The 27,520-nt window shown below is 39.3% G+C and overlaps 1 long non-coding RNA gene across 1 annotated transcript in view; it reads right to left on the reverse strand.

Moving 5' to 3' along the window:
* Positions 1 to 27,520, reverse strand: part of LOC118660303 — a 198,086-nt gene that overhangs the window by 75,611 nt on the left and 94,955 nt on the right. The window contains exon 2 of the long non-coding RNA XR_004968864.1: positions 21,273 to 21,531. This is a non-coding gene — a long non-coding RNA (uncharacterized LOC118660303). The remainder of the gene's footprint in view (positions 1 to 21,272; positions 21,532 to 27,520) is intronic.

A 27,520-nucleotide genomic window follows, 5' to 3' on the forward strand; every position in this document is an offset into this window, starting at 1 on the left:
TCAAATGTTGCTATCAAAGTGACTAGAATTTCTGCAGAAAGATCATGAATTTATGGTCCCATCCTTTCTTCTTTTTGTCTCTTTAAATTTCTTCAAAAATTAGATAAATCTTTGGTCTGATGCATAATGTGGATCTATGTTTAAAATTTCCACTCAGATTATGAATTAGGACTGGGGAGATTGTTGGAGTCATCTCTTAGGATTGTTGGTTGTCCCGTTTCAGTCTCTCTGAGCTCAGATTCCTCTTTTTTTGAGAAAGGCTTTTTATATTTCCACTAGTCCTATCCTGTCTACTGAATACATTTAGATTCAGAAGGTCAACCCATATCAAACTGGGCAGAGGGGCAGGCTGCCCAGATGTTAGTTGCCCTTTTGTGTTTGGAATGTCTCCACTAAGTAGTCAACATGCAAGGAGTGAAACCTGCCCTGAGAATTTCAGTCTGCCGTCCTCGGGGACCAGTGGCCTAAGGTGCTCTAGTACACCATGACCAGGAATTGTCATCCCACATGAGCAAAAGCAAATGGGGTTAGCCTCCTCCATCCAATATATCAGGTCAGACTGGGAGGGCACAGTTATCCTAATAATAGCAGATCCAGCAGGCGAGGGAACGCAAACATCTGGCTTCTGCTGTTTGTCATGAATCTATTATTCACTGAATCCTTCCTGAACCTGTTTCTACATTCATCTACTACATCTTGGGGTAACAAAATTTCAATTTTAATATCCACTATGTGTAAGTTTTTCTTTTATTAATCTTACTAGAGGCCCGGTGCACGAAATTTGTGCACTCGTGGGAGGGGGGTCCCCTCAGCCCAGCCTGTGCCCTCTCGCAGTCTAGGAGCCTTTGAGGGATGTCCAACTGATGACTTAGGCTTAAGCCAACAGTCGGATATCCTTAATGCTGCCGCTGAGGCAGGAGAGGCTCCCACCACTTGTCAGCCATGAGCCTGGTTTCTGGCTGACCACCAGGGGGCAGCTCCTGCATGAGTGTCTGCCCCCTGGTGGTCAGTGCGCATCATAGAAACCAGTCGTTCTGCTGTTTGGTCAATTTGCATATTAGCTTTTTATTATATAGGATCATTATCCCTTTATATTGTGAGGTCTATATCTGGATTTAGTAACTTACTGAATACAATTTTATACATTTCAATGTATTTCCCTTTAACGCTTCTATTTCTATGTTGAAGAATCCCACTTCTTTTTAGTCTGTTCTAGTAGAGTCAGATTTAACTAATGCTTTTGAGTTCCTTCCATGGGCCGGGCACAGTATTTGATTATTTATCATATAGTAATACCTAATATTTATTATGAGTTACTGCATGCCAGGCACTGTTAAAATACTTTACATGAATTATCTCATTTAATTCCTACAATAATCCTATAAGGAGTTTTATATCATTTACCAAGAATAACCTTATGGATTAAAATAGTAATCCTTATACAGATGGTAATTCTAAGGTTCAGAGAATTTCAAGCACCTTGCTTTAGGCCAACGACCAAGAACCAAGATTCATACCTAGGTCCTTATCTATGTACAGTATCCTCCTTCCCTCTTACCTGTATTGCATAAATCCTTAGAAAACTAGTTTTCATTCTATTGGCTGCTCATCTAACTAATCCTTAGAGGTGATGGTCTGTGGTCAATTGGTACTGACATATAGAGAGTTAACCAGATGCCTTATCAGAACACAGCATAATTGTAGAAGAGCAGACCCAATCATCAACTACATAACATGGTATAAACATACTTTAATTCTCATCAACTAGGAAGTTGCAAATTCCATGTTCTACGCAAACACTTAATACAAAATTATGGTTGGTACCTCTGAAACTTACTTTACTTCATCTGCTGTGTTTGGTTATTCACACTTCGGTTATGGAAATGTTATAACATATTGGCAATCTTCCACTGAGAGAAAATTCTCCATAAAATAATCTGGAGCAAGAAGCTGAATAAAGTCTTCAAATTATTTAAATATGTGTATGTTCAAAAGGCTTTTCCTTTCAATTTTCTTTAAATTTATGCCCAATTTCTTAATCCAGCTTCCAAAGAGAAGATTTTATTTTTTATCCTTTTAAATCACCTTTGAAGACCCTCCAAGTTCTTTGTTTCTCTCAAGTTGTAAAACTCAGAAATACAACTTATCAACACTGAATAAGACATAGAGACTATTTAAAGATTTTTCCATTTCTTCTTATATTCTAATCTCCTTATATCATCCTCAAAAAAAGTACCATCCTCTAACATATTGCCTCTTTACCACAAAAACCCTCCAGATTATTATTTTATTTTCTATTTTTTGCACATAAACATTAAAATTGACAAAGGCATGATTTGGTTTTCTTCTTGAATTAGGCCACTTTGCCTTTCCCCCTTAACCTCAAACCTGATTAGGTTTTGTTTTGGCCTGCCCCTCATTTTGGAGGCATCTGCATGGTTTGTGTTTGTTCTGTTCCCCGATCCCAGATTTTCACTTTAAACATGATCCCAGGATCATAGCCTATAGAATAAACCATTTCCCCAGGACACCACAGTGAGCTAGTTTTAAAGACCCTTTCTGAATTTATCCTAGCCCCAAATATAGCTGGAATAAATTTTTCATATGAAACGAACATCATCTGCACAGTGCTATGCCCCTTGTGTTTAATATCAACAAGCTCCTAACATAAATTTGATGTCATTTGCAGTAGAGAAAACTGAGCATGATGAAGTTGATTACTTCAATGACACAACCAGTCTTGCCTCAAGTCTACTCTATCTGGAGGGAGAAAGGCAGAGACTATAAACACATGGTTCCCATAGCTTTCATGTGTCTAGCAAGAGCTAGCGGCTGGCTCTTGGCTTTATGAGAGTCTGTTCTGTATTGCAGTATCAGCAACACACACCCTTATATCTCTAAGAGCTGTCTTCGTACAACAGACTGATTCAGACACAGAGTCTAGCCTTATTTATCTTTTTAAAAATATATGGATTAGGAAGAAGGCCCAAAGGTCCCTTGTAACAATGCCACCAAAATGTTTCTTGGTGATTGATTTCTCAGCAATTATTCATCTTCCAGGTGTATTTTTTCACCAGCATTTCACTAGATATTCATTGAAACACTAAGCTAACTTTTCAGCCATCCTGGCATACATTGATAATTAATAAATCAATTTCTACTTTTGATTTTATAAATCTATGTGAAACAATTATATATTTCTGGTCTTGGCTATATAAATTACAGTGACAAGTTACTATTAAACCATGATAAAGTACAATAATTATTTCCATTTTGGCCATAAAGATTATCCCAAGGATAAAGATTTCTTAAAGGTCTTTTATTACTTATACATATGAAACAAAATTGTTCTTTTTGGTTTTCAAATTTGTTACTGAAGCCAAAATCGGATCTGTCATTTTTAGTTGTTGTATATGTCTGATTTCCATTGTTTCAGACTGTGTTTAATGAAAAGGGTAAATTTTTTTCTATGGAGGGAAGGGTTTGATTACATTTTCCCCCATACTTCACAGCAATAAAAATTCTATGTTTTCCTAGAAAAATCCAAGATGCTTGACCTAAAAGGAGCTTCAGAGAATATCTATATCAACATTGCTCAGATTATGCTCTGGGAGCCAGAAGGGATCTTCAGATACCTGTCTGGGAAGATTAGGGGCAAGGAGCAGAATGAGGAGAGGTGGTCAGGGATGAGGAAGGTTGGAGTTGGTTGTACAGTCCTGAGGCACTCAATCAGAGCAACTCCACTTTTAATCTTCTGTGTAAGGTTCTATTTGAAGAAAAATCCATGTACTAGCAGGAATATTAACAATATTACTACTAATAATAAAGACTTAAAATCCAGTAGTCAAATGTCTAAATTTTCTAAGCAAGGAAACCAAGGTTCAGAGAGAATAAATAATTTGCTCAATGGAACACAGTTAGAAAAAGTTGACTGTATTAATGATTCCTAAAAGTTAAGTAGACATGTTCAATTTAATCAACATTTATCAAAGACCTACCAAATGTAAGGCACTATGCTAGGCCTCCAAGGGATAAAGTAAGTAACAAATAGCCCTAGTATGGAAACCTAGTATACAATGCTAAAGAAAAAACACTAAAGAGCATTCCATCCCACTATACTTGCTTAGAGTTAGTGGCTTTCTGAAAGTCACATTTGAAGTAAATGGCAGACTCAGGTAGTGAATCTGTCTTTTCTTACCCCAATTATAATGCACTTTTCACATAACCCAAGTTTGGTTCATGAATATCTAGTCTCTCATGATGAGCCTCCGTTTAAAAAATCTAACTGAACAATGTGCATTTAAAGGTTCTGAAAAGTTCTACAGTAAAGAAATGTGTTTAGACTACAGTTGTAAAAGTTATTATCATAGAATACTATTCCTGTCATACTTATTTATGCACCAAAGATCACAATTGGAGACATTTTGCACATTTGCACAAATACCCTCCCCTCCACTAGACAATACCAGCTTTGGAGCTGAACTCAAATAGAATCTTCTGCTAAGAATCACATTTCTGTGGTTTACATATAAATGGGGCTTGAGAAATAAAATCTCAGTGATGTGTTAGAGTAGATGCACTCTTTATATACCCATATTATGTTTGAATATTATAGACTATGTTGTACATATAATCAACTAAGTATGATTAAATGCAATATGAAAAGTGCTAACAAAGTATTTTAGCTTTAATATCAGTTCACACCTGTTTATATTATCATGAGACTCCCAATTTATTTACTTTTTCTAAATATTAAGGTGTATTATAATTCATTGGAAATATTAAATTAAATTAATTTTAGTAAAATAATGATTAGTGAATACTTTCTTGCCTATTTTCAGAGATAAAATGACTTTTCTGCAAAATAAAATCAGTCTGTTTTTGTTATATAGCACACGTATCTTGGTGCATTTTTATCAGAATGCTAAAAATAAAAAAGAATGAATAGCAAAATTTCCCCCCAAAATAACCACATAAGGTACACTAACCCCAAATCATACTGTAAATCCTGGGAGAGAACCTGTTCTTGCAAGATTTGCAGACCAATTTTTCAAGATCAAAAGTGTTTATATAAGCTTTCAAAATCTTGGATCTTTTCCCAGACTAAACCTCCAGCGCTTCTAAGGTTGGCCCATCACTAATATTTATAATACTTTTGACATTTCATGGGATGGACTCAAAGGCCTTTATGATAGGCAAGCTTCCGAGCATGATGGAGTACCGGAACAATTTGCTGTGTGTGACAGGCAGTCAGACGTCACTGGCATTTTGCAACAGGAGGGAAATGACTTGTAGATACCATGAACTTGTTGTATCTTGTCAGCTTTGTTAGTTAACAAACATCATTGGGGAACCAGTAGTGGACAGAGGACCATGCTACCCACCGGAGGAGCACTCCTTGCTGAGGCCTGTTTGAGGTGATGTTCCTTCCTGTAGTATTACATTCCCTTACAGAAAACTTTTAGAAACAGGCTAACTATGCTGATTCTCTTAACCCTTTATAATAACGTCTGGCATCGTGCCTTACACTTAGTAGGCCTTTATAAGAATTCGTATAGAATCCATGTATTTACCAAGTTGAGACATCTAAAATAAAGTAAATCCTGAGTTCTGTGGTAGCATATATCTCTTAACAATCCATTTATCCACCGTGATTTATTATTTTTTTCCAGAGCCTAGTTATTTCTAATAATGCTTCTAAAGATTGTGTATTCCTGGATTTTCATTGCCAAAGGCAGTGATGGCATAAAGCCCTAGGTGCTCCTTTACTCACCAAATTAGGACTCTCCTCCCAAATCACCACTGTTACTCAGCCCCTTTTGAAGAGATTTATTTCCCTAGATGATGGAGGCTCACATCTGCTACATTTATGCTCAAGATTCTCCAAATTCAAAAGTTTTGGGCTGTGATCAGGGGTAAGAAAATCTATTAGGCACAACAGAGATGCATGAGATATGGGTCCTGTTCCCAGAGAGCTTCAATCTAATTTTGGAATCAAGACAAACACAAACACAGGCTGTAGCACTTATCACCGATTAGTGGTATTTGAAAGCACTATTGTGGAAGTAGGGGTTTGGGTGTTCATATTGACAAAAAAATAAAAAATAAAAGAGCATTGATAATTGTATGTTTCCACCTACCCAGAGAATGGCGGATATAAACAAGGAGACTGTCCTGATTCACGTACAATTTAAAGCCACACTGAGGCTCAGCACTCATCCCAGCCTCTTCCAACTCTGGCATCACCGCCATCCTCCCTGAGGCACATGTGCCTCCTCCTCCATCACTCCTAGCAGTGTCCAAGGCTCTACCCTTTCCCTTTCTTTTTCCCTGGCCCAGCCTAGCTCTTAATAAGAGCTTGAGCTTTCACTTCCCAGAGTTCCACAGCAGGATTAGAAAGGGGCCAGTTTAACAGGAGAATAGAAGTGAGCACACCAACTAGACTTCTCTTCCCCGGGTTAGTCACCATGTCTGTTAATGTGGGTGATAGTTTACAACTTGCAGTCCTGTAACGCGGACTTGGGCTCATCGCAGGGCAGCTCTCAGGCAACTGGGAGCCGCTCTCGGTGGGGCAATATCTAAGGTAAGCCAGGCCTGCCTCTCTGGGAGTCCAGCCCTATCAGAATATGTCCTGTAAGGCAAGGCTGCCAGTGGACGGGAATAATTACAAGGGGCTGCCTAACTGCCATGGTAATAGAAATTTAACCCAAGTGTTTTCAGGTAACTGCCAGCCCTGGGCCTGGCTGCCTTCCATGGGCCCCGCAGGCCCCGTGTGAAGTGGGTGTTTTACAGCAAGTTACAGCAACGCAGCTGTTTGCACTAGAACGTAACCCAGGTATGCCAGACAGCTGTGCCAAAGCACGTCCTACTGTTGTATTAATTCAAAAGCAACCCACATTTAAAAAAAAAAAACAAAAACACACTTGACCCTGACTGCTGGTTTCAGAACTGTCAAGAACTGTTTATTTAATTCAATTTAATAAAATGTCTTTAAGCACCAACTAGGTTGGTACTTTGACATCTGAAAATAATGAAGGTACAGGTTCTTACTCAAAGACAGAGACATCACCCCAACCCTTAAGCAACATCCTATCTAGTGTGGACACACACACACACACACACACACACACACACCACTGTTATAATGCAGTGATAGGTGCAAAAATAGGACTATAAACTAAACGGTGATATGGAAAAAGAATGGTTATTTCTGAATAGAGTAGTATTTCTTCCTGAAGGTGATGCCATTTGAATTGGACTTCGCTGGACAAATAAAAATTCTCTAGGCAGGAAAGAAAGGAGAAAGGCCTAACAGACAGAGGGAACATAATGCACCAAAGAATAAAAATGTGAAACATGGTGGGAGAAAAATGAGATCAGATTTATTGAGGGTAAACCTTGAGCAGACGCGTCTGGGTAAGCAGTTCCTGCTTATAGACCCCTGGTGCCAAACTAGGAACCCTACCCCATACAGCACACATGGGGAGCTCTTACAGAATGTTATACAGGGTGTGAGATGGTCAGGTGTGTTTTCTAAAAGCTCACTCCGGCAGCCCCTGCTGGAGGAGACTTGAAGCAGCTGAGAGAATATTGTACCAGTTCAGTGAGAGAGTGTGAGGACTTGGGGTGATGAAGCTGACGATGAAATAATTCTGCTTGATGGGCTCACAGAAACTGCAATGGCTCACCCATTCTTTCTGCAGCCAGACTGGACTTTGGTGTACATGGATTTGTTGGTGAGTAAAGAGAACCATCATGGTCTTAGAAAGAATTACTAATAGAAGAGTACTAAAATAATAAAACATGATAAAAAATTTAAAAATATCCTGAAAGGTCTATTCCAACTCCCTTGTTTTACCTACAAGTTAGTTGGCTAATTAAATGGCAAAGTTCAGCCTGGCAGCTAGGTCCCCAGCCAATGAGACACTGGGTGATTTTGTAGGGTGATATTATCAGTTGAATTGTGTCCCCCAAAAAAGATATGTTGAAGTCCTAACTCCTCCCAACACCTATGAATGTGGCCTTATTTGGAAATAGTCTTTGCAAATGCAATCAAAATGAGGTCATTAGGGTGGGCCCTAATCCAATATAACTGGTGCCTTACAAGAAAAAGGAGATAGCCCTGGGAAGACACCGAGACAAGGGGAGAGTGCCATGTGGAGATGGGAGCAGAGACTGAAGTTATTCAGCACAAGCCAAAGAAGGCCAAGGATCGCTGGCATCACCAGAAGTTAGGAAGAGGCAAGGAAGATTTACCCAGTATCTCAGAGGGAGCATGATCCTGCCAATACCTTGATTTCAGAATCCCGATCTCAACAACTATGAGATAATTATATTTTGTTGTTTTAAACTACCTGTTCATAGTATTTTTATGGCAGCCCTTAGGAAACAAATACAGATATTGTTAAGATTTAAGTATTTTGTGTATGTGTACCTGTGTGTGTGGTAAAGTGCCCCTTAAATAGCTCAAAGATAATAACTAATGCAGAGCTACAGTAAAAATATATATAAATAAAACTCCATAAGCATTACCCACTATAAACCCATTTGGTTCAATAATAAATCTCATTTTCACAGTTTTCACACCATGAAAAGACTTTAGCAACTAAAATTTGTGTATACTTTATAAATATTTTTGTCCATTATCTCCTTTAACCTTCACATCAGTTCTGGGATGAGGGAATAGTAAGACATTGGTTGATTGTTTCAAAGTTACCAAGTAATGGAGCCAAAGTCAAATTACAGGACTTCCGGCTCCAAGTCCTATGTTCTTGCCTGCATCCTGCCCCATTAGTGACTTTAACAACTCATATCTGGTGAGAATCATTCAAGATAAGCTGAGGTTATGGGTAAGGAGGACCTCTGCTTAGGAGTTACTTATATATGCATGTATTTAAGAAGAGCAGACTTGAGATATTAATATGAGTGCCAGCAAGCAGTTCTATTTCTAGGAATGAAATTCTAGTGATATAATGTAATAATGTAAATAGTCTAATTCATTCCAGCAAAAAATTATATTCAGAGATCTGGGGAGTAAAGCTAAGAGCTATATAATGACATGTCGTTGTATCTCTTCCATAGCTATCCCCTGAGTCCAAAGAAATACGTTTTCCTTATAGAAGGAACAGTTATGGCCTTGGAAACCAGAACCAACCCCAGCTGCTCTTAGACATGTTGGGCCTACTCTTGTCTCAAGCATCATCCAATAACTTACTATCTCAATTCTCATTGCGGGATTTTTATGATTGGTAAGAAAAATCAGGTCTTGGCCAAGTGAGTCAATTCTGCTTTTGTTGTTTTTGATTTGGAGTTTTTGTTTGTTTGTTTATGAGACACTAGAGAGTTTGTATAGGTAGTGGCAGGGAGACAAACCATTGACCAATTAAACAACAGAGAAGGAATCAACTTCTGGAAAGATGATGTGATGTATGGACCACAAAATGCCATTTATCAGAAATTGGCTAATAGTATTATGTTCCTTACAGCTGTGTCGTGTATTTGGAAGAAGGAGAGGAAGTGGGAGGAAACGAAGGAAGAGGAAGAAATCCTCTCCATTTATAGAGATGGATGAATAACAGTGGTTTTCTAATAGCAGTCTTATGGATTTTTATTTAAGTAACAGGACAGCCACATCCAGTCTCAACCAGGAGACCTTTGCACAACAACATAAGAGCTTACATTTCTAAGAGCTTACAATACTTAGGGTCATTCTCTATTTGTTTCATGTCCTAAAAGTACTTAAAAGTCAAGGACAGTATTCAAAGGTAAACCTCAGTCTTTCATCTTTCCTGCTGGCCTAAAGGCAAATTCATGACCAATGTCCCCATCCAGGCCGTAAGTGTATAGAATGTTTTGTCTCAGGAGGAGACACCAGAAAACACAGCAGATGATGTTTGTCTCTACATCTGTATTAAAGTCCCTCTCCACTAGAGCTGTGACTCCAGGTGTGAAGGAGCGTTCTCCAGACTAATGATATGTGTGCAGCCCAGGAAGAGCTGGGGTTATAATGTTGAATGTACTGACACATGCTCACATAGCCTTCTTCACCCTCATCCGCTCGCACCCTTAAATAAAAATCAGGTCAATTATGTTACAATATAATCCACAGGGCCATCCAAAATTCTTCACTTATACTGGAATGTCATGTATCCTCCATTGTTTTATATCAGGGGTGGGGAACAGCTGGCCCAAGGGCTATATAAGGTCCACAGAATCATTTGGTGGCTGTATAAGGTCCACAAAATCATTTGGTCTCACCCCTGCCTAGGCATTAGGGGTGAGTTAATTAAAATTTTGACCAAATATAGCAGTCTAATTTTTAAGTTGATAATTGTGTATGGCCTGTGAATGATGTTATAAATATCCAAATGGCCCTTGGCAGAAAAACGGTTCCCCACCCCTATTTTAAATAAAGGAGTCATGATTGGCTTTGGAAGTCTTTTCCTTTCCTTTTTTTTAAAAACAGGATTTTCATTTTTATATTTATTGTAATAGCACTTATATTTGCCCTGTAGCGTTTAAAGTAAAAACTGTCATTCCCCGTCCACTATATCCCTACACACTTGCAAATGTTTAGGAAGATTTTATTCAAAAGTTCCAAAGAAGGTTGAGAAGAGTTTCATGTGGATAATTGAGTCTCAACAACCAAACCCAACAGGTTTCAAGCAGGTCGATTTTTGTGACTTTAAGAGTTAAAACACCAGGACCCCCACCTCTTTACATCTATTCCCCAGGTAACATATGAGAAACTCAGAGGGCCTAACCAACCTCAAGGCTGTGCACGCCCATAGCCAATCCAGCACCACACACACAGACTTTTCACTCAGTTACTCTGCCTAGATTTTCGGAGAAGGGCAGGCTGCCTGCTTCCCCGCTGCCCATGAGCCGGGGTGACCTCCTAGAGGCACAGAGTGACAGGGCAGTTGCTGTGAGGTCTGGGACTTCCCCAGCGCTGAAGCAGTTAACTTGTAGGAAGACCCAGAGAAAGAAAAACAGACGAAGAACTGCCTGATGCTGGGAGGAGGGCTAGAGAACGAGGCTGTTGCTGTTGTTTTCATTGTGTGCACTCTAATCAGGGAGAGTAAGAACAATGATGCATGTAATGCTGATTTTGGAACGTGTCCATGCAGCTTTTCCCAGGCTAGACAGCCTTGGGAACCACTGATAGAGTGGCAGACCAGGGGCACAGCCTCAATCACCAAGCCCAGGGCAGGGCAGCCTTTTCTGTGGATAAAATATGTGAGGGATGACAACAATCTTCCCAGCATGGGAAGTGGCAGCAACAAAAAAATGCACGACAGGGGGAAACGGGGAAGGCTTTGCGTCTTGCAGTCCTGGCCACTGGATGTGATATTTGAAAGACAGGGGACTTCTCCTTCTACCCACTCCATCCCATTTTTCCTTTTTGTTTGTTTGTTTCCCTTTTTGCATTCAACTTGCCCTCCCTTTCTTCCCCACTCCCCTCCCCCATTCTCCCTCCACCACACTTTGAAGCCCAGATGAAAGCCCTGTGTTGTGGCTGCTGGCACCAAGCAAGCCAGCCAGCCCAGGGACGGCTGAAGTGTGCTTTAGTTTAAGATGCTGTACTTTTCTCCCAAGGAAAAAAAAAAGGGAGGGGAGGGGGCAGGAATCAGCTTGAAACAATACATTGCATTTTGCTGGAAAGCATACTTTCTATATCTAGGACTCAAACATGGTCCTAATTTTTCAAAGCTTTTGTCTTCAAGGATAAGGGAATAGCTCAAATGTGGTGTCCTCCCTCAGAGTAAATTCATATAATGGCAAGAGTTTTAGAGTGATATTATTTAATACCATAAAACAAGAAAGAGGCAAAAACCAGGCACATGAGTTTTTGCTGATGACACACTAGCAGATCGTAACTTTCTCAAATGTTGCTGAGACAGCTTCCTTAACTTTTAAATGCCACATTCAAGCTATGTTGTACTAAAGGATTCGGAAAGAATGACTTACCAACATTTGCTTAGTTGTTCGGTTACCAGATTTAGCAAATACAAATTCACGACACCCAGTAAAATCTGAATTTCAGCTAAACAGTGACAAATTTTTAGTGTAAGTATGTGCCCCGCAATATTTGGGAGAAATTTATGCTAAGACATCAATCACTTGCTGTTCATCTGAAATTCAAATTTAACTAGGTGTTCTATAGTATTATATCTGACAACTGTACTAGATGCGACAGTTTTTAGGTCAACTCAGCTTTTTAAAAAATTATGTTAAAACATGTTTTTAAAAGCCTCGTTTGAACATAAATTTACTTGAAATCCATTGAATTTAATCATAGGGATACTCAACATATTGGTCTTGCTACAATACAGATTGTCTATATAATAAGGCCTTTCCTTGCCCCTGTTAACCCATCCACTAAACACAAACATATATATAGCACCTTGTACTCACCACTTCTACCCCACTACATTCACATGTACTCCATAGGGGTTTTAAAAGGATTTTATGTATGTATTTTTTCCATCAAAGGAAGGATTGGCTAATGTGTTGTTTAAAGCAATAGGTCAGTCTATAAAATCAACTCCTACCATGGAAAGTGCATATAGCTCCCACTTGGCCATTACTTAAAACTGCAGCTGCTATGTCAAATAGCAACAGCTCATGAGACCTAAATGAGGCATAATTATTTGGTTAAAAATATTTTCCCAATTTATCTACTTAATGCACTGAAACCTAGTTTTACTATTTTATGTTTACTTAAAACAACAATAACAACAACATGTGCTCATAGACATAAAATCAACCCAAGGCAACCACTTGGAAGGCTCAGCTGACTTAGCCCTGGATGCTATGTCTGCAAACATCTCTTGTTCATGTCATCTTGTGTTCACGTGGATAAAAGGGAAGGCCTGGTGTTTTGCGCCTGATAACTGCTATCCCTGAACATGACAGGTGAGGTTGGTGAGCTTCCAGTGCATGGGGACAGAAGACAGGCTGAAAAAAAGGCAAGAATATGTGGAGGACAGTGTTGGAGGAGAAGATTCAGAGTGGTTTGAAGTCTCAATGCAAAATTCAGCTGGTGCTTAGATAAGTGGTGAGAGTTGCATTTAAACCTATAGCTGGAGGACTGTTGGGTGTCAAGAGAGTCATGTCTTTTTTTTTTTTTTTAATAATATGTTTTGTTGTGTATTTTTTCAGAGAGAGGAAGGGAGAGGGAGAGAAAGAGAAACATCAACGATGAGAGACAATCATTGATCAGCTGCCTCCTGCATGCCCCCTACTGGGGATCAAGCCTGCAACCTGGGCATGTGCCCTGATCAGGAATCGAACCAGTGACCTCTTAGTTTATGGGTCAATGCTCAACCACTGAGCAACACCAGCCAGGCTAGAGAGTCATGTCTTCTTTGTATAACAATTTTCCTCCATATCAATACTATTATTTTTATTATTAGGCAAAAGATTATTCTTAGAAAAGTGGTTCCTTTTCAGTAAAAGTTCAGTTTTGCTTCCTCTTAAATCAACATCAGAAAATGAATTGTTAAAAATTTGTTAAACATCAGTATACTTTCAGGGAAAATAACAGCATTTCAACTTGAGGATGGACTTAAGCTTAGATATGCAAACGTAGGTAATGTTGCATGATCTTTAATCATTCAATTTTCCAAACATAGTCAAGATGATTGCCTTAAATAAGTTTGAAAATAAACTTTATTTATTTTTTAAAAAGCCTGGTCAGCATGGCTCAGTGGTTGAGCATCAATCTATAAACCAGGAGGTCATGGTCTGATTCTCAGTCAGGGCACATGCCCAGGTTGTGAGTTTGATCCCCAGTGGGGGGCATGCAGGAGGAAGCCGATCAGTGATTCCTCTCATCATTGATGCTTCTATCTCTCACTCTCTCTCTCTGAAATCAATAAAAATATTTTTAAATGGAAGCAATATAGTTATCTACCTCCTTGCTTCTCTATTTAAACACTCATCTATGCTCATTTGCTTCTCCATTCCTCTGCTTATACAGAATAATAATAACATGCTTACCTAAAGAATCCATTTATATGTTTAGTCAGTGAAGTAGTGTAATAACTGAGAGTCTGAAGAATTAGGTCTAGTTTCAGCTCTGATGCTAACAAATATATTCTCCATTCTAAGAAAGACTGAGAAATAACAAGATGCTTAATTTCTTTGAAAAACAAGAATATAAAACTAGATGCTCAAAAATTCCTTCTTTTTATGAAATTCTGATTCTGTACCAATCTCCATCAATGGGACCTAGATTCTACTCTAAGTATAAAAAGGCAATAATTGTACTGATTTAATTGCACTTAATTAAAAATGTTTATGGCAATGGCTTAGTTTTGGAAACTTACACCCAAATAGAACACACTTTTAAACAGCATCGCAAAGAAGTCCATATAAAGGATTGAAATTGTCATCTATTTGGTCTATAAACCCTCTACTTTGGAAAATTAGAATGTGTGACTATTGAATGTGGGCCACTGAATTTTCAAATAAAGACAATTCATGAATATAAGTGCGTATCTATTCATTCAGCTGGTGCGCTCATTCGTGGGCACCACAAATTCAAGGTTTTTAGCTGCATTGGAGTACAAACACACAGAGGAAACACAGAGAATAAAATTTTTTTAATTTAAGAGAGCAAATGACACCATCATTGCTTTCAACAGTATAATCCACTATAAAAGGACTTGGATCAATTACAGGATTGATATGGCATATGGCAAATGCTGTTCTTTTAAGGAAAAAATGCAAACTATGGAGACTGGGAATCAGGAACCAATCAAGGGAATATCTGAAAAATGAAACAAACATCTAGTTTGCTGATCAGAACCAGCACCCAAGGATTATTGTGGAGAAGTCATTGAAATCATCAATCAGGTCTCAGGAGAGTAAAAATGACAACCTGGATGAAGAATAGAGAGCGGGACTGCACAACAAAAGTCTCATGAGGGAACCATTAGAGTCCTGAAGTCCTTTCCTCAGAACATCAAGCCTCCGGGGTCAGCTTTCTTCTCTCTGCAGCTCCCTGGCAAATGGAATCAGCCAGGTTCTTCCTCACTCTTCCCAAATTCAGACTTCGGAGATCTGGAGGCACAGTGATACCCAAAGAGAGAATGGACTGCTTTCTCTGTGCTTGTAGATCGCCTCTTTTCCTGACACACTCCAAAGGCCTTTAATAATGAAATCACTTAAAAATGACAGCACATGCTGAGTTTTGTGCATGATATTACTGCTGCCAGAACTTTATTGGGATTAAAGCTTTTACCTACCTAGGTATTTTACCCAAATATTTGTTTGGGGTTGGGGGAAGACCCAGTTTTTTATACAGCACATTTAGTTTAGTTTATTATTTTGTTCATTATATAAGAATTAATCATGTCCTCTAAAACATAAATACAGAACAAGAGCCTATTTACAACAGTCTCTCCCTCTCTCCAGTTTTCTACACTGGATGCTAAAGCTACTTTTCACATATCCTCCTTTTATTGAGCCAAATTATTATTCAAGTTGGTTTCCTGTTGCTAACCAACGGTCTCTCAATATATAGAAAATGCACTCAATGTTTCACCTAAGATAGCTATTAAAAGTTTATATGTGAAGCCCACTTCTCCACTGATTTCCATGTTCAACTTAGAACTCTGTTTCCTCTGTATTAAAGGGAGTGAAAAGGGATCCCTAACAGCCGACCCAGGCCCACCCTGGCTAGACAGCAGAAGCTAAGTGGCCCCACAGGAGTTAACAATAGAGGAAGCTCATAGCCATCTCCTATCAAGGCTGGCTGGGCTTGAGACAGAGACCCCTAACTCTGAGTTCCCCTTTTCTCTGAGAAACTGAAAGTCGCATTTCTCATTCTGACCATAGCATGGACACTGCTTTACTCCATCCTCCTTCTTCCACTTGCTGGCAAGAATGGGAAGGACTTGGAAATCCCAGGAGAACAGAAGCCACCAGCTCTATCCTCTTCCCCCTTGTGAGGCTCAGAGGCATATAGGTGTTGTGTCCAGCTAGCATCCTCCTCAGACTATAGTCCCAGAAGAACAAAAATGTGCTCACTTATCTAACAATTATTTAACAACTACTATATGCCAGAAATCATGCCAGGCAGATATGATGGTGAGCAAAGCAGACGTGCTCTGGGCCATCAAGAAGCTTGCAATCCAGTGAGGGAGCTGACCATTAGGCAACAAATAACTTAAATAAAAAAATCATTTAAAATTAGTAAGTGCCAGGAAGAAATATTAAAAATATCATCAGGATATAAGATTTCAAAATACATTTCTCATTATTGCCTTCATCCATTGTTATCAAAATCCAGTAACATAATATTATTTTTTTTCATTTCTACATGTAAGGAGAATTGATAAATTTTGTAGGATATTAATTTCCAACTAATTTGACCTTGCCAGCTCCCACAAACAATGATGTCTACATTCTAACAGCTTGTTCGTTCCCTAGTTCTGAAACACACTTCCCTGGAAAATTATCTTCGGTTTTAGGAAGCTGCCCTCTTTATTTGCATCTGAATGGGGTGACAATAAACCTCGTAAATGGTCATTTTCCAATACTCATATATGCTCTTGAAATGTGTAAACTAGCAAATATTTTAAATCAATTTTTTTTATAAAAGGAATCCTTATTCAACCCAGAAAGATCCAAAGTAACAAACTTTGGAAGTTCATATATACTGATACATGTATACAAGTAATCTTTGTCTCCCTTTCAAAGTAGAAAAATAGGTAATAATAGAAGTCAAAATATTTGATTATTCAAGAGATTGTAGAAGCTTCCAGGGACCTAAGGTCCTAAGTCTCCATTTCATATCTTTTAAAAATGTAATTAAATTCAGTTACACTAACTCTTCACGAGTACCATAAACTTTTTTCAAAATTTATCGATAAAGATTGCAGTGCTTTCACAACTTATTGTTACCAAATCTATCACAAAGCTTTAACAGCAATGCCACTGGTAATACCAATAATAAACTCTGACTTACTGGATGTGTAATCAGAGTGAGTAAATTAGTTTTCCTAATTTGTAAAATGAGTGGATTAAGAATTATCTTACAAAACTGTGTAAAGATTAAAGATAACATGTGAAAAGTGTCTGGGACTTAAAAACACTCCAAGAATTGCTATGGGATGATGGTGAATATTACCAGATTCGGATGGTTTAATTTGGTGTCTAAATAACAGGGAAACTACCATAGACTCCCATATGTAAATCATAACATGAAAATAAGAACATTTCCACAAGGTAATCCTTTCCATAAGTGGGTAAAGCATTCAACAATATAGTTAGCAGAGCTAAGAAATTCCTGTATGAAGCTATGCCATTCAGGTAGAATGTGACACCTGGACTCTGAGAATGAGACAAAACAAATAGAATGAAAATTGCAACCAGAAAGATCTCATGTTGTGCAACATCAGAGTCGGAGGATAAAACAAAACTGAAGGATCTTGGGTGGTTCAGCAGCGAAAGTCCTGGGTTCGGTTAGCTGACAGCCACCAGAAGAGTGAAGAAGATCTAGGGACTCCATTACAGTTCCGTTGACTACTGGAAATTGTCCATTCCATCTAAAAATGAAACTAGGCTCAAAGAAAAAAGACTAATATTGTGTGCCACAATGCTGAATGTGGTATCCTTTGATTCAATAAAATCATCTTTTCTCACAGCTATGGGAGTTGCTGCTACCAACTTGCATGGGATTGAGTCAACCAGAGAAGGCAGAGCTCCTATCAGCAGTTTAGTCTATTTTTCTTGTTCACTCTTCAAATGATTTATCCCAAATGGCATTAAGCTTTGTATGAGAGTTCAGTTTGGGTTGCTAATTGGTATGAACTTCTTCAAGTTATTTTCAGAAACCAAGATTCTGCCCTTTGGCAATATAACCGACTAACGCATTCTGCATTTGGTACACAGTCACTAGTTTCTTTAAAATTGTTTATTTGTTACTTAAAATTATCTATAAAGACAGTCTTCATTCTCTAAAAACTTGAAAAGTATTTCTTTTGCAAAGTGTATCACATATGCTATGCATACAGAGTTCCTTAAATAAGATGAGGTTAATGCACAGTCTTAACATTAAAAAATATCTGACTCTGTGTAGCATGGTCTCCAAATGTGTGAAAAAACAACACCATGTGGACTTGTCCTTACCATCATGAAATGCTTAACAACTATCCATCAAGCACTTGAATCTCTACTGGATGCCACGAACTTGCATATTAAAATGTGCCTTTTGTTTTCAAGGAACTCCCTTGTTCTGAGGAATTTATAAGTTGGCAAGGAGACATCATCAAAATTCAAATATACATATAATCTGCGTATGTACAATGTATGTGTATGTCTGTCTATCTGTCTCAAAAGTCAATATATAGAAAATAAACAACCAATTTTAAAAATGGATAAAAGATTGAAACAGATACTTTGCCAAATATTTATGAACAGCAAATAATCACATGAAAAGATGCTGTTCCTCATGAGACAATTAAGGCTGGAGATGGATTTCCCAGCACTGGTATGCTCAATTTTACCAGAGCCCAGGTTCTTCTAATACTTAGACTTTTTGTCAGAACAGCACACAGCCCAGGCAGAGCAAATATTGACAAAATGAGACCATTAACTTTATCAGTTTAATAAATGATCATCATGTTGCTGCTAAGTAGAGAGGTAATTTTTTGGTTAAATTTAAAATGATATATTGCATATAATAAACAGTATGTATTTGATGATGTATTGGCTTTTTAAATTTTCAGAGATATATTCTATTTGAACAGAGAAAGGATTGTGTTGTGTTGCAATAGATGCTGTTGGTGACTTTCCTGTATCATACCAGCCAGGGCGCCCATTCCCCCAACTGCAGCCAGTGCTGAGCTAAGGGCATAGACCTGTTACATCCTCCAGAAACTGGCTCTGGGCTGACTGGAGCCACTTCACAAGGAAGCCTCGGAAGTTTCCACCACCACCATCAGTACCATCACACCCATACCTTATTCCCAACCCCAGCAGTTGACCAAAGAGTCATAGGAAGATGCAAAAGCCTGGCCCCTTTGCTTCAAAGTAGGGCAAGTCTGCAGTGAGATTTAAACTTCCCACAATGAGACCAAGGATCACATCCTGGCCCGACTCCTTCCCCTTCCTTATTCTGCTTCACAATGGTTTTCTGAGAAATGCGCCTCAGTAACTCACATAAACTGAATCCCTGTGTGAGGATAACTCTTTAGGCAACCTCACTAAGACAACTTCATTAGAGTTACCTGCTTTACGTCTTATCTACTGAATGTTTTTAAATAGTTTTCTACTCATTACCCACCAAACTACACAATGTTTTTATTCTGAAAATAGTCTTACAGGTCCTACAGGCACAGTGACTGGTCTAGGGATGGACTCTTGATCCTACCTGGACCACACATAACCCTCCACATCAATGGCAAAGCATGAGAGCCAACAATAAGCATGGAACTGGGCCGGGCCAGAGAGCTCCCCCAAAATATTGACATTACAACTTAGAGAACAGGACAAAGTTGAGAAATATACACTATCATATATTTCAGAATAGAAGCTTTCAGTCTGGTCTTGGAGAAAGAACTCTCTCTCCTATATGTCAAAATTCCACCTAATCTTGGCCCTCCATCCTGTTTCTACCATTTTTCCTGAGAAATCCCGTCTCAACCCTAGCTCTTCAATTCTTCATTCTCTAAATGGACCCTTTTCCTCAGCCTACACAAGCATGCCCATTCTTCGATCACCCAGAAAACCCCTTTACTCTATGCTGTGTTCTCCAGTTCTCCTCTCTCTCCCAAATTACAAACTCGATCTACTAACCTTCACAAGTGAGCTCACCCACATTTCACCTTTGACTAACCAACTATAATCTAGTAATTGACAAATTTTTATCCAGCCCAGAACTCTGCCCACTGCTTCAGAATCATAAGTCCAATACCTCCTTACACCTCAATATCTTAATTTACATGTTAGAGCCAACATGTCTATAATTGAGTTAACCAACTCTTTCATTCCAAACCTGCTCTTCTTTCTGCTCACTTTCTATCACTATCATCCACTATTTACCCACGCTAGCCAAATGTGCTCTAGTCCTGCTAACTGACTTTCTAAATACATATCAAATCTGTGTGCCTGCCTTCCACCTCTTCACCTAGACCACTGCAGGGACTATGTAAATCAGGCCTCCCTCAGCTCCATCCTCCACTGCTGTAACAAGCTCCTAACAAATGCAAATATGACCATGCCATTCTCTGCCAAAAAATCTGTCATTATTTCATGGATCTAAATGAAACCAAATTAGTGTTTCTGAGCATATTGAGATTCACCAACTAATAGAGACACTAGTAATTCTCAAACCAAATGGATTTCTTTTTCTTTTGACCAGTTAGAATTTCCCATGGTACCTTTGTCTTCCATTAGAAAGCCATAAAGAATAACTATGCCCAGTTTTTATCCATCAAAGTCTAACAATGTTTTTGTTCCTTTCCAATTCCAATTGTATGTCCCTCTCTTCATAAAGTTTAGAGAACATTATCAATTTGGAAATGAAGAAATGGTTTGGCACAAGAACAAAACTCATATGAATGTAGGGTATAAAATGTGGATCAATACAAAATATTCAGTAGGGATGAGAAGGTCCAGTATCCAATATATTTGGTCTTGGCCAAACACAGCTTTCTATGAAAACCTCAAAAAATGCTTGAAAAGTTTCCATAAAATGGATTGAAAAAGCTCTACAGACTTCAAAGGTCTGTTTAAAATGTTTTGATGAGTTATGTGTAAATGAACATGCAGGTTAAATTTCCCTCTGAGTCCACATGCTCTTAAAACATCGAGGGGAAAGTGCTTTGCAAAACATGCTCTGGGTTTTTCTGAACTCAAAGAAGTTTGCAATATTCAACAAACCTAATGTGCCATTATCCATCTCTTCATCGGTGTCCTCACTAATTCAAAGCATGGTCGCTAGGCAGCAAGTGTCAGTATGAAAGGGTATGCAAAGGATTAAAATAAATGGAGACTGATTTTCTGCTCATCCAAAGGAGAGGGTGACTATCTTGGAAATATGAAAATTTTACTTGATCAATTACTGATTTAATCAACAAGTATATTCTTAAGCGCCTACTATATACCAGGGTCCAGGAGGGAATCGAAGAGTTACATGGTTCTTCCCTTGATTTTTCTGGGAGACAGAAAATAATATTTTTGCAACCTGGTAGAGAGTGTCCAAATGCACCCCAGCTATGGGGAAAATGGAGTAGGAAATAAAGAAAATGTTCACTTACACACATTCTCCAGCCTACAGAGCAAGAAACAGGCATACTGTGGCTGATGGACTCCTGAGGTAGTTGGGCTGGAAACCACATCCTCAGCCCTGTTCAGCATCTGCTGGTCCTGTATGTTCTGGATCTCAGTATCTCAGCTTCCTGGCTAGAGCATCCCAGCTTGTCACTGGAGTTATGGAAAGTTCAGATTGCCAAATACTGTTGACTGCCTCAAATGGAGAACCATCTGGCTTAGAAATCCACTTTGTCTGCAGTCAGCCTGGTGACAAAACCAAGAGATACATAAATTAAGGCTTTCCAGCTTTTAAATAAAAGTTACCAGTTCCCCTTTGTTGAACATGCTGGTCAAAATTCCCTGTTACTCAAGATCTTGGTCCCAAGTCATATGAGAATCTGCCCAATTCAAACATGGCTGCTACTAATTAATATTTTTTAAAGGTCCCAAGCTCATCTACATTTTCCTGATTAGAAATAAAATGTGATCATCTCACTGTCCCCCAGTGGGGGACAGAAAGGAAATAAAAATGATTACAGGATATGGAGCCCTTTGGTTATAGGCATTTTGAGAGCAGGGACCTCATGTTCTTTTTTTTTTTTTTTTAATGCTTTCCTATAATGCCTGATTCAAAAGCCACCATTTATTAAGTAATAAAAACCCCCAACATTAAAATCAAGGCTAAAGAGGGAAGGGCAGAATAGTAGAGAAGATTGGGAAGGGGCATCCGAGAGGGAGGACTCCCTAGTGACAAAATACAACCTTCTCATCTTCTCCGGGTTTGTACTTTATTAGTCATTTTTGGCAAGGTAAGAATGAGACCATTCCCTATTGAGTGAAGCTACACATTTCGCTCCAAATCTCTAACATCCCCTGGACAGATTGAAAACAAACATGACAAGAGACTGAATGAAGGGAAAGAGACCTTGCTCTAGTAGTGTGGGCTGTTGCTATCAGTTCTTTCTTCAGCAACTGTCCCAGGGCGATTGAGTTACATTAGATGTTGTGGGAATGGATTGTTATGCTGGCAGCAGCCTTATGTTAGAGAAACTCTTCCCTAGATCAAGGGTTGCAAAATTGAACAAGAAGAAAAATGCATCAAAAAAAAACCTTCCAGAATGTGGAGGCTTTATTATTTCCATTTTGAATGGTGTTGCATCTTTGCCACAAATTTCAAGGTCACATGCTGAATTCTCAATGTTTGACCTGCTTCTGAGCTTCACAGAACAAAGACTCACCAAATCAGACTTTCCCAGGACATAAATTATGTCCAGGGAGTAAATCAGGCACCTCTGGAAGCGGCGCTGACTTTTTTAGGCCACCAGGACAACTATAACTGAATTACTGCTTCCGCAGAATAAGTAGACTCTTGTCTTGATCTGAAAGAGCTAATTCAGTTTCTTAAAGGGCCAAATCTAGTTTTGTTGTGTTGTTTTTCTTTTAATATACTGGAAGACTGGGTTCAACAGGATGTGCCAGAATACTATACCTAGGGTTGCATAGGTACATGTTGGATCAAGGCTGGACAGTCTGGTGGCCAGAGAATGTGATAAAGACTTACAATAGAGAGTCAGTGACCTTACTGATAGATATATTCCTGAAATACTACTCTTACTGCTCTCCTTATGCCCATTTACTCATCCATTAAACACAGTGGTCCTGGGTGGAACAAGAGGAAATGAGCAAGAAGGCAAGGGTCCCAAAGCTCCAGCCTTCAGACAGTGAAAACATCAGGAGAACACTATAGCTCTATGGCCTGAGGGCTAGGAGATGTCTCTTTTCTTACCTGAGCCCTACCTTGATCACAGAAATGTTGTGGTTAATTTTCTGGTTAAACAAAGAATGTTAAGTACTATATATGTGCTCAACTAGTACTACAAAGGATTTACATATGCGTACATTTAATTATTTAGTAAATTATTAAAGTTTTTAGGGAAAAAACTTAATTTCAGTAATAATTTTAAATTACTGAGCACCTTTAAACATAACAATATAAAAAGAATATAAGAAAGCAACAGGATACAGTGATAATACAATTAAATTTTTGGATAAGAGTTACACATGGTGTGCTTAATGTATTCAAAAAATTATTTCAAGTGCTTTATATTTTAAAAGTTTTATTTGTTCCTTACATATAAGTACATACTCTCAGAATAATAAAATTTGAAAGGATCTAGAGATTATTTAACCTGATCCCTTATTTTGTGTCCATTGGCTTCATATAGTCCATTGTACTGTATCTGTAAATGTTTCTACTTAAAAAATATTTTAAGAGACATTCATAATTTCATGACCTAATGACCTCCATGATAAATAATATAAAGTAAGATATTAAAACACAAATCTTCCACTCCACCATCCAGAAACAGACTGGAGGCCTCCCTTTCTGACTATTTCTTATGTTTATCAAGATATCTGTACATTCAGAAAGAGAGGCGCATGTTTTTTATCATGTTCTACCTTTTGATTCAGAAAGTGCTTTTTCAATTTATAATAAATTGTTAGAGTCATTCAAGATAAGCACAAATAGAGATTCTTCATTGTTTTAATAGTTGCATAGTACTTTATTGTATTACAGGCCATAATCTAGGTATTTATTTCTGTATTAATGAACGGCTAAATTCTTTCCTACTTTTCTCTATCACAAGCTAAACTAAAGTGAAGAATCTTACAAGTATATTTTTAAACCTTTTTCTGGGCTCTGGGTTAGATGTTGAAAGAGGAGATGCTAGATCAAAGACCTCCCATTTTGCTCACAAAGGCACTGATGCCCCCAGGATGGGTCTATAGAGATTAGCTTGATATAAACCCAAGGGCTCCGCGCCCCAGAAATGGGGAAAGAAAAGTGAACAGAGGAAAGTGAGGAATTAGAAATCAAAGACTCATGTTTCACTCTGAGAGTTAGGAACCTGTTTGGGGTGATGTGTGTCACTATCAAAGCCTTGCTACAAAAGAGGGGTTTTGGACGGGGTCAAGAGGCTGATGGAATGGAAGACCCACCAGGGTGAAATCAGGGAGCCTGGGCCCACTGTTTGATGGCAGCCACTGAGGACAGAGGAGGGGGAGGAATTGCAATTCAGACCAGAACAGGAAGAAGAAGAGAATGTTACAGGCGGCCAGGGGAGAAGAGCCCAGCCACACTGCAGCTTGTGAAGGCCAGACAAGAACCTGCTCTGAGGCGGCCCAGTTATTGCTCTGCTTTGTCTCCAAACCTTCAGTGAGAACTGCTACACCCCAAACCTCTGTGGTAGCAATACCTTGGGGAACAAAGCAAGGGAGAGACTGTGCCAAGTTCCAGGAGTTGCTGGCAAAGGCAGCAGAGGTTGAGTGGGGGTCGAGTGGGAAGGTGAAGGCAACAGCAGAGAAGCAACCTGTGCTTGGCTGACCCAGAGCAGAGACCAGCCTGTCTTATTCAAAAGTTCTAGAGTAGTGGTCCGCAAACTGCGGCTCGCAAGCCACATGCGGCTCTTTGGCCCCTTGAGTGTGGTTCTTCCACAAAACACCACGTGCGGGCGCGCACGTACAGTGCAATTGAAACTTCGTGGCCCATGCGCAGAAGTAGGTATTTTGTGGAAGAGCCACACTCAAGGGGCCAAAGAGCTGCATGTGGCTCGTGAGCCACAGTTTGCCGACCACTGTTCTAGAGGAAGGTGTCCTGGGAGAGGGAGACTGAGTCCAGAACCTTCTGTTTTACTAAAAAGGGGCTTCCCCTGAAGCAGACACATGGGCCATAAATGTATAGCCCTGTAATCTTATATCTTTTTAAATTTCAGCAAATGTCCAATAAACACATTCACCTCAAAATCCAATAGCAGCTTTAAGATGATTTTTAGTCACTCATTCCCTACCGCATAGATCTTAAAGTTTAATTACCCAATCTCTGTGCTAGTTCCAATTTGCTCCTGGTACTTCTCTCTCCTGCCAGCCTCTCACCTGTGCTCAGCCCCCAGCTGCCATGTAGCCTGACTCCTGCTGGCCTTGAGCCATGGCTGTCTTGCTGCTGTTGTTGACTGAGCTAGTCATTCTGCCAAATGCTCTGAGCCACAGCACATACCCATTTGGCATGGAGGGGGAGAAGTGAGGCATTTTTTCCCTCTGTGAGATCCCTTTTTCTTGACTCTCACCTTCCTTTCCTTTCCTTCCCTCTTCTCTCTCTTCTTTCCTCCTCCTCCTCCTCCTCCTCATTCTTCTTCTTCCTCTCCTTCTCTCTCTCTCTCTCTCTCTCTCTCTCTCTCTCTCTCTCTCTCTCTCTCTCCCCCCCCCCTCCCCTCCCTTCCCTCCCCTCCCCTCCTTGCAGTTCCTTGCTGCTCTAAGTCACAAGACAAAACAAATTTTTCCTCCAATAGCTCTCTAGGCACATATTATTCAGAAAAATATTGCCCATCCGACTTTGAGGTGGTGAAAAGACAGAAAAAGAAACTAGTGTATTCTCTAGGGAAGAACATGTCCAAAACTAAGATTCTTGCAGTCAATCCTTCCATATGTCCTTGCTAACAAATATTGCAACACTAATTATACTGTTCCTGCTCAGCCAACGAACTCTGGAGAATATTAACTTCAACACTTTCCCACCACCAAAAAACGTCTGATTTTCAGATACTAAAAGATTGCCTTTACTAGAATTTGAGGTCAGGAAGAACAGCTCCCTCTCTTGCTTGTCCTTTATACGTTAAGAGTTCAGATTCAGGGAGCAGTACTGCATACCTCCTACTTTAGGATCACTATGCACTGTGAAGCAGGATATCTGGACTGCTCACGGCGAGCAGTGCAATCCCGGTCAATGACATGCTGCCAGGAAGATAAGAGCATTTGTGAAATGAGAGGATTTTGAGGGGCAAATGGCACACCAGAAAGTGGATAGATTCTCACCACTTGAGCATCAGTTTCTTGGTCACATGTGAAGAGTCATACCCCCCTCCGAGAATTAAATACTCAGTGTGTGCAACATGAACAGTAAAATAACTGACCCATGAAGGGCGCTCAGGTCTGTGAATGCTTATTGCTTTGGTCTGTGAGGCTCTGGGATTTGTGACAGCTTGCCACATTCTCATCCTTCCCTCTTACCAGGATCTATTATATAGGGGGTCCAAAAAATGTATACACACCTTAACAGTTGATAACTCACTTAATTTTCACTCCTTTTCAGGTTTAACTGATTTGCAATAATGGGTGAAGCCAGACTAAGCTTTGAACAAAGAAATTTATCCTAAAGTGCCCCTAGACTTTTTTTATGGGGATACATAAATGATAAAGTTTGCAGCACAAAACCGGCAGCAGTTGACGAATTGAGGGTGCACAAATACAGAACGGAAGGATTCTTGATGTTTACGATTCCATTGCTTCCTGTTATCAGCAGTGCCTGGACCAGAATGGCCATCAGTTTGAAAACAGGCATTGACACACAAAAAATTATTCATTTCTATAGATTCTTTTAAATTTTAAAAATGAACTGTATGTTAATAAACATTGGCTTTATAATAATTCAAAGTATGTATACATTGGCGGGGGGGGGGGGCACCATGTATTATGACAAGTGAAAACATTCTCCCTCTAGGAACTAGGGTCTCTAGACCAACAGAGCCTGACGTAAGCTGCATTTTGGAGGATGGAGCCCTATCCTCAGAAAGAATTATCTCTAAGCTGGCATCTCACAGTGTGTGATGGGACCAAAGAATCGATAATCTTGTGCCAATGAGTCACATCTTTTGCTGTAAAGGGAGCCCATTGGTCCAAGGCAATGTTATGCAGTATTCCGTGGTGATGAATCAAACCCTCTGTAAGTGCTCAGATAGTAGTGTTGGGCAGAATCTCTGTGGGCAGGAAACGCAAACTCATAACCCCACACACGTGTGGCTTCCAGTAAAAATTAATTGCTGTCTTTTCCAGGGTGAAAGTAATCAACTTGTTACTATTGATAAACTTACAGTGACACATCAATCACCAAAGTCCAGCGTTTACCTTAGCATTCACCCTTGGTGTTGTACATTCTATGGTTTTTGGATAAAAGTATAATGACATGTATCCATCATTTTGGTAACACACAGAGTATTTTTATTTTCCTAAAAATCTTCTATGCACTGCCTATTCATTCCCACTCCCCATCAACCCCTGACAACTAGTGATCTTTTCACTGTCTCTATAGTTTTGCCTTTTTCAGAATGTCATAAACTTGAAATTACACAGCATGTCACCTTTTCAGATTGGATTTTTCTTTTTCACTTAGTAATATGTATTTAAGGTTTCTCTGTGTCTT

The sequence above is a fragment of the Myotis myotis genome, unplaced genomic scaffold (assembly GCF_014108235.1).
Source record: "Myotis myotis isolate mMyoMyo1 unplaced genomic scaffold, mMyoMyo1.p scaffold_m19_p_7, whole genome shotgun sequence".
Lineage (NCBI taxonomy): Eukaryota > Metazoa > Chordata > Mammalia > Chiroptera > Vespertilionidae > Myotis > Myotis myotis.